Consider the following 7,566-nt stretch of genomic DNA (forward strand, 5'->3'; position numbering starts at 1 on the left):
ACAGGGTGCTTTAAAAAAGTATCTAAATACCAGTATATATAAAAGCCTAAGCAACTGTCCGACCATCCGACTGGTGGCTATGACACACAATGACCACCACAGGGCAGACGCTCTACACAGCAGCTGCCGAACTGTGGTGACTTGGCAGCTGCAGTTCTTGGGTGACGCACCCAGAACCAGAGAGGAAGGAGCCTGATCCCAGGGTGCGTCACCTGAGAACTGCCCTCTCGCAATCCCAGACCTCTCGGGGGATGTCGGAGAGCTGGTTTGGGCCCGATCCCCGCAGACCAGGCTGAGGGACCCCACCTGTGCATGAATCCATGCACTGAGCCTCTAGTCTTACATAAAATTCAACTCTGTATTTCTTTACTAAGCTACTTAGCATCAAACAAAGGCAAACTTAATTTCACTTTAGACATTTTGATTGTTATCTCTAGGCTGAGGCCTTATGGGAGAGAAACAGTGAGTGAATTCATTTCCCTAAGCAGACAGATCTTCCTTTCTTGCTACTTTGTTACTAGAAAGGAGAAAAATCTTAGCAAACGTGCTTAATGTCAAAACGATTTCAGATGAATTTACCTTGTGACTAGGAAAACATTAGCCCCTGACTGATTGCTCCTGTTCTGCCTTCCTGTGCTACAGCCTGAGGTGAGAGCTTGGTTTTCCTGAGTGTGGTTTGCAAGGGGGTCCAGATGGGCAGAGACGCCGAGAGGCCTGGGCGGGGGAGGGGGGAGCAAGGAGTGTGCAGGAAGAGCGGGGAGAGAGGGAGGGAGGTCTGGACAAGAGGAGATATGAGATTGTAAATTGGTGCAGCCACAATGGAAAATAGTGTGGAAATTCCTCAAAAAATTAAAAATAGAGCTACCATGTGACCCAGCAACTCCACTTCTGGGTATTTATCCAAAGAAAACAAAAATACTAATTCAAAAAGATAAATGCACCCCTATGTTCATTGCAGCATTATTTACAACTGGAGGCCCAGTGCATGAGATTCGTGCACTGGTGGTGGTGGTGTGGGGGGTGTTCCTCAGCCTGGCCTGTGCCCACTTGCAGCCTGGGACCCCTTGGGGGATGTCTGCTTGCGGCTTAGGACTGATCCCCCCAGGTATCGGGCCTAAGCCGGCAGTCAGACATGCCTCTCGCAGTCTGGGGCTCTCGCAGTCCGGGACCCCTCACTCCTTACTGTCTGCCTTCAGCAGAGGCAGGAGAGGCTCCTGCCACTGCTGCTGGGCTTGCCAGCTGTAAGCCCGGCTTCTGGCTGAGTGGTGCTCCCCCTGTGGGAGTGCACTGACCACCAGTGGGCAGCTCCTGCATTGAGCATCTGCCTCCTGGTGGTCAGTGCGTGCCATAGCGACTGGTTAATTTGCATATTATGCTTTTATTATATAGGATAGCCAACATGGAAGCAACCTAAGTGTCCATCACTAGGCAAAGGGGTAAAGAAGATGTGGGACATGTATAACAAAAATATTACCCAGACATAAAAAAGAATGAAATCTTGCCACTCGTGACAGCATGGATGTACCTAGATGGTATTGTGTTAAATGAAATAAGTCAGTCAAAGCAAATATGATCTCACTTATATGTAGAATCTAGAAACCAAAATAAATAAACAAACAAAACAGAAACAAACTCATAGAAACAGAGATCATTTTGATGGTGGCCAGATGGAAGCTGGGTGAGTACGGTGAAGGATTAAGAAGTACAATGCCAGCTATGAAAACAGTCACGGATGTAAGCGCAGCCCAGGGAATGTTGTCAACAATATTGTAAGATACGTGTGGTGTCAGATGGGTACCAGAGGGGCCAGTGTGGCCACTGTTAAGTTATGTAAGTGTCTAATCATATCATATCGTATGTCGGCTGTGATTGACAAAGATTTTTAACGAGGAGATAGTGAGCACCCCAGCAAGTGGAACTTTGGGTGAGAGACGTTATAGCAGAGTTTTCTGATGTTTCCTGGTGTGGTGTGTTGGAACCTTTTCCTTTTCCTCTCCATAAATTTTATCCACATTATTTGGGGATTTTTTCAGTAGTTTGGGGGTTTTAGAAAACATATGGCTGGCCCTGGTCAGAGTGGCTCAGTCTATTGAGCATCGGCCTGTGTGCCGAAAGGCTGCTGGTTGCATCCCCATCAGGGCCCTTGCGGGTGGCAGGCTGGGTGCCCAGTGGGGCATGCAGGAGCCCGCGATGGGGGTTGTGCTCTGGCACACTGATGGCTCCTCTGGGGAGCCAGATCTGAGGCCCCGGGTCCGCCTGGGCAGTGCCTGGGGGACACCAGGGAAAGACTGCTCCTCCGCAGGCAGGAGGCAGCCGGCTGCGATGAAGGAGGGGCTCCCTGCCATTTATTTGCGAGAGAAGAGAAGCTCTATCTAGAAGCACCTTCTTCTCTCCTCGCAGCGCCCCTGCTGGGGGGAAGTCTGCGCCGGTTTCTCCATGTTGTTGTTCTGTCCGTCCTCATACTGAGCAGCTCAATAGCCTCCCGTTCCCCGCCCCCATCCCATCTGAAACTCCCTCTTCCATTAGCGTTGGATCACAGTGACATCCATACTAATCAATAATAATAAAAGCATAATATGCTAATTAGACCAGACGACCTTCTGGAGGAAGCCAAGGCTGCAAGCGAAGCCAGTGCGAGCGGCCTGGGGAGGCGGGGAGGAAGGCCTACTCTTGCAGGAACTGCGAGCATCGGCCTCTAGTAAGAATGGAGCAGCAATGTCAGCGTCTGTGCGCGGTGCGCTCACACTCCAGCTGCGCCTGCCCAGGAGGGGGGCGACCGCGCCCTGGCACCGAGCCACGCTGCGGCTGGAGGCTGGGTGGAGGCGGGCAGAGAGAGACAGGTGCCAGGAAGGAAAACCAGCGCCAGCCCCGGGCAGCACTGTTTCCAGGCCTCACCCGCAGCGGGAGGCGCAGGCCCTCGGGGGGTGCACAGGGTCACAGAGGGCAGACAGGCTTTGGCTCCAAAGTGGGTGCTCTTCGCCCATTACCTCATCCCAAACCAGCCTCCACCCCACAGCCGCCTGGGGGCTGTGCTGGTCTGTCCGCAGGTGGCCCGCCCCGGCCCGCGCTCCTCCCGTCCAGGCGCTCGCCTGTCCCTGCCCCGCCGCCTCGCCTGCTTCCGCGCCCCAGCTCCGCGGCTTCCAGCAGCACCTGCCGGGCAAAGCCAGGGCCTCCAAGGAAGCGGAGTAGCTAGCGGCGCTCGGCGGGAGGTACTGGCTGTTGGTGTGGATTATTAAAGCGTCTTTCAGGCTATTTATGTTCCGATGCTCCAACCGCACCGAGGCTGCGCGCTCTGGGAAGGGATGGAGCACTTGCCACAGCGCCACCCGGGCCTTCTCTCCGCGTTGTGCCTGCGTCCGGGGCAAATAGACCCGCAGGCTGGTTGGCACCGCTGCGCCAGCTGCAAGGGTCCCAGGCTGTGCCCACCCAGCCACGGCCCCACCCGCACCCCGCTGCTTTCCAGGGCAGCGACCTGCTCTCAGATTCTCTAACCATTGAGCAACCAGCCAGGGAGTAATATTCCATTGTCCCACACCTTTTATTTTTTTATTTTTATTAAATATTTTTTTATTGATTTCAGAGGGAGAGAGAGAGAGAGAGAGAGACAGTTAGAAACACAATGATGAGAGAGAATCATTGATCGACTGCCTCCTGCACGCCCAGCACTGGGGATCAAGCCCACAACCTCCTGGTTCATAGGCTGATGCTCAGCCACTGAGCCACACTGGCCGGCTGTTCCACACCTTTTATACCCACGCATCTATTGACGGGCACTTGGATTGCTTCCATATCTTGGCTATTGCAAATAATTCTGCAATGAACATGGGATGCATATATTCTTGCAAATTAGTGTTTTGGGTTTCTTGGAATATATACCCAGAAATGGAATTGCTGAGTCATAAGGCAGTTCATTTTTAATTTTTTGAGGAACCTGCATGGTGTTTTCCACAGTGGCTGCACCAGTCTGCGTTCCCACCAGCAGTTTGTAAGAGTTCCCTTTTCTCCATGAGAAACTTTTGTTTAGACTTGTTCATTTATTGCAAAATTTCTCAGAGGTTTTCTTTATTTTTTTAAGTCTTTTTTTAAAAGATATTTTATAGAATTTTTACAGAGAGGAAGGGAGAGGGATAGAGAGTTAGAAACACCGACGAGAGAGAAACATCGATCAGCTGCCTCCCGCACACTCCCCACTTGGTATGTGCCCGCAACCCAGGTACATGCCCTTGATCGGAATCGAACCTGGGACCCTTGAGTCCGCAGATCGACGCTCTATCCACTGAGCCAAACTGGTCAGGGCATTTTTAAGTCTTTTTAAAAAATATTTTTATTGACTTTAGAGAGAGAAAGGGAGATGAGAGAGACAGATCGGCTGCTCTCTGCATGCCCCCTACCAGGGACTGAGCCTGCCACCCGGGCATCGGACAGGGAGGCAACCTTCTGGTGCACAGGAGGAGGCCCACTCACTGCGCCACCCGGCCGGGCTCTCGGAGGCTTGCTATTCTGCGTGTTGTGAGTTTTCTGGAGAGGGTGGGCAAGCTCTTGTTTGACCACAGGATCCTTTTCTGCAGGCATCTCACGGGAAAAGCGTTCCTAGAAGTCCATTGGGCGGAACACTGCACTAGAGACTCAGATCGGTAAGGTCTCAGAAACCAGACAGGAGGAGCTGACCCCACTTGGCCCAGGGTGTGTCCTTGGAGGTTTCTGAGATGGTGCTCTGGGGTTTGGACAGGGACATCATTACCCCCTTTGAGAAGAAAGACAAAAACTGTAATTACAGCAACCCACATTTTAAAACGGCATTTTTCCAAAGTTTTCAAGGCTCTAGCCTAGAACAAACCAAAACAATGTTAATCGGCTGGCTGCCTGGGGCATTAATTGGTACTAAAGTATCATTAGAAGCACAAGCAATGAAAAAAAATTTTTTAAAAGGATAAACTGAACTTCATCAAGATTAAAAAGTTGTGTGCTTCAAAGAACACTATCAAGAAAGCAAAAAGATGCCCACAGCATAGGAGAAAACCTTGGTGACTTATACATCTGTTAAGGGACTAGTATGCAGAGCACATAAAGAACTCATACAATTTAGCAATGAAATGACAAATAAACTAATTAAGAAATGAGAATCATCTTTCTCCAAAAAAGATATATAAATGGCCAATAAGCAAAGAAGACTTTCAAGCCATTAGTCATTAGGAAAATGGGTACCACTTCACCACCATGGGATGGCTGTTCTAAAAAACAGGGGCAGCCCTGGCTGGTGTGGCTCAGTGGATAGAGTGTCAGCCCATGGACTGAAGGGTCCCAGGTTCAATTCTGGTCAAGGGCACGTACCTTGGTTGCAGGTTTCCTGGCCCTGGTTGAGGTGCATGCAGGAGGCAACCAGTTGATGTGTCTCTCTCACATTGATGTTTCTCTCTGTCTCTCCCTCTCCCTTCCACTCTCTCTAAACAATGGAAAAAATATCCTCGGGTGAGGATTAACAACAACAACAACAACAAGTCATCAGAGCAGAGTGGGTGGTCGCCACAGCCTGGCCTGTGGCCTCCGTTCGCAGGGCTGGGGGGGCCGGGGGGGGGGGGGGGGGTGGAGCTGAGCCTCTGAGTCCTTGGGTAGCAGAAAGACAGGCCCTGAGAAAGGGAGGGAAGAGGGACCGTCCGCTGTAGCAGAGACAGCTGAGCCTCGAGCCCCCACTCTGGTCCTGGGCTGTTGTCTTTGGGTGGTAAGACATTGGGCAAGTCCATCCCTTCTCTGGGCCCCTTTCCCTCCCTCTGCAAAAGGGACCAAATCACATGATCTGGGAAGCCTCTTTAAATCCAGGCGTTGCTCATCAATCACTTTGGAAATAATGTGAAAAGTTTAATGACTAGTGACTTGTCTGGGTGATCGCTAGCTCAGTCACAGTCATTCTAGTGCAGCCCAGTGAGGACGGGGCTGCGTTTGAGAAACACGTTGCTAGGTGATGTCGTTGCAGGAACATCGTGGACCGCACTTCCACAGCCCGGACGCAGGCTGCGTGGCACAGCCCATCGCCTCCAGGCTACAAGCCCGCAGAGGCAGTTGCTGTGCTGGGCGCGGTAGGTAACTGTGACACAGGGTGAGCGTTTGTGTATCTGAAAGTCGAAGAGGTAGTAAAAGCGCAACGTGGAAGATGACTCGGCGTGGACGGCGCCTGCAGGGCTACAGGTCGCTCCGGTGAGCGGCACACGCGAGAGGAAGCCCTCCGCCAGGCGCGAGGGTCCGGGCTCCCCCGGAAGTCGCCTGGGTCGCCCCGGGACCGCAGGGTCTGGGCGCCACACCTCGTCAGGCACAGCCACGTGGCGGGACTCCACGTTAAGCACAGCTGCTATAATACGTGTTAACAACATTACAGTTTGGTGTTAGAAATAAGTATTCACTTGATTTTGCCATTTTCTCTTCATATTTTGGAGCCCATAACGTTTTTTACAGAATGCAAACATTTTGAAGGGCCCTTAAACTGCAAGCAGGCGCCCTAACCAGTTTGGCTCAGTGGGTAGAGCATTGGCCTACGGACTGAAGGGTCCGTGGTTCGATTCCTGGTCAGGGCACATGCCTGGGTTGCAGGCTGGATCCCCCGTAGAGGGTGTGTAGGAGGCAGCTGATCAATGATTCTCTCTCATCATGGATGTTCCTATCTCTCTCTCCCTCTTTAAAATCAATAAAATACGTGTTTTAAAAAAATGCAAGCAGGCTCTGGGCCCGTCGGCTGTCCTCCCAGCTCTGCTACCCTCGCTGACTGGCTCTGATTGCGTCCACATCCGGGCCCAGTGAAATCTACCGGTGGTGTCTGATGGCGGCTGATAAAGGGGCCGGCAAGAGCCTGGCGGGCGCCAGGGGCCTGGAAGCTCACAGCAGACACACATTCTCCATGGCGCCTCCAGGGAGCCGACTTCAGCAGAATAATGCCACATGTCGGCTGCACTGTGTGTGTGTGGGGGGGGGGGGGGGGGGGGGGGGGGTGTTTTCCTCAAAACAAATACGCAGCAGCCAAAGCAAGACAGCCAGGCGACCCCGCTCACCACCCAGGCCGGCGCCAAGTGGCCCAGTGAAGAGAGATTGGAGGCCAGGAGAGCTGGGCCTGCAATATGGGAGGGCAGGAGGTGGGGAGGCGCGCCCAAGTCTGAGCACGATTCCCCTGAAGAATTCAGCCACCACTGTCTGCGCTGGGCATCCCTCAGGGGCAGGCATCCTCTGGGCCCAGCCCTCAGCTGGCCGGGACCCCATCCCCTCTGAGGGTAGGACTCGGGCTGCCGGACCCACAGGCCCTCAACGAAGAGAGAAGCCAACCCCTGACTGAGGTTGTGCCGCTGCTCCTGGTGGCAGGGGAGTGCAGGGCTGAGGCCGGCTGGTCCGCACGGCTGGCCACCCCTGCGGACTCCTGCCCACACCGGGGTGGCGGCTGCTGCTAACACCGGTTAGAAAGCCAGTGCTTACGTCCTGCTGCGTTTCTTTCCCGGTGAGGACGAGTGACGTTCAGGGCATGCTGTTCGGCGTGGCCAGTGAGCTAGGGCGTGTGGGAAGCCGCCCGGGGCAGTGTGGCGTCAGAGC

Source organism: Myotis myotis, unplaced genomic scaffold (assembly GCF_014108235.1).
Source record: "Myotis myotis isolate mMyoMyo1 unplaced genomic scaffold, mMyoMyo1.p scaffold_m19_p_22, whole genome shotgun sequence".
NCBI lineage: Eukaryota > Metazoa > Chordata > Mammalia > Chiroptera > Vespertilionidae > Myotis > Myotis myotis.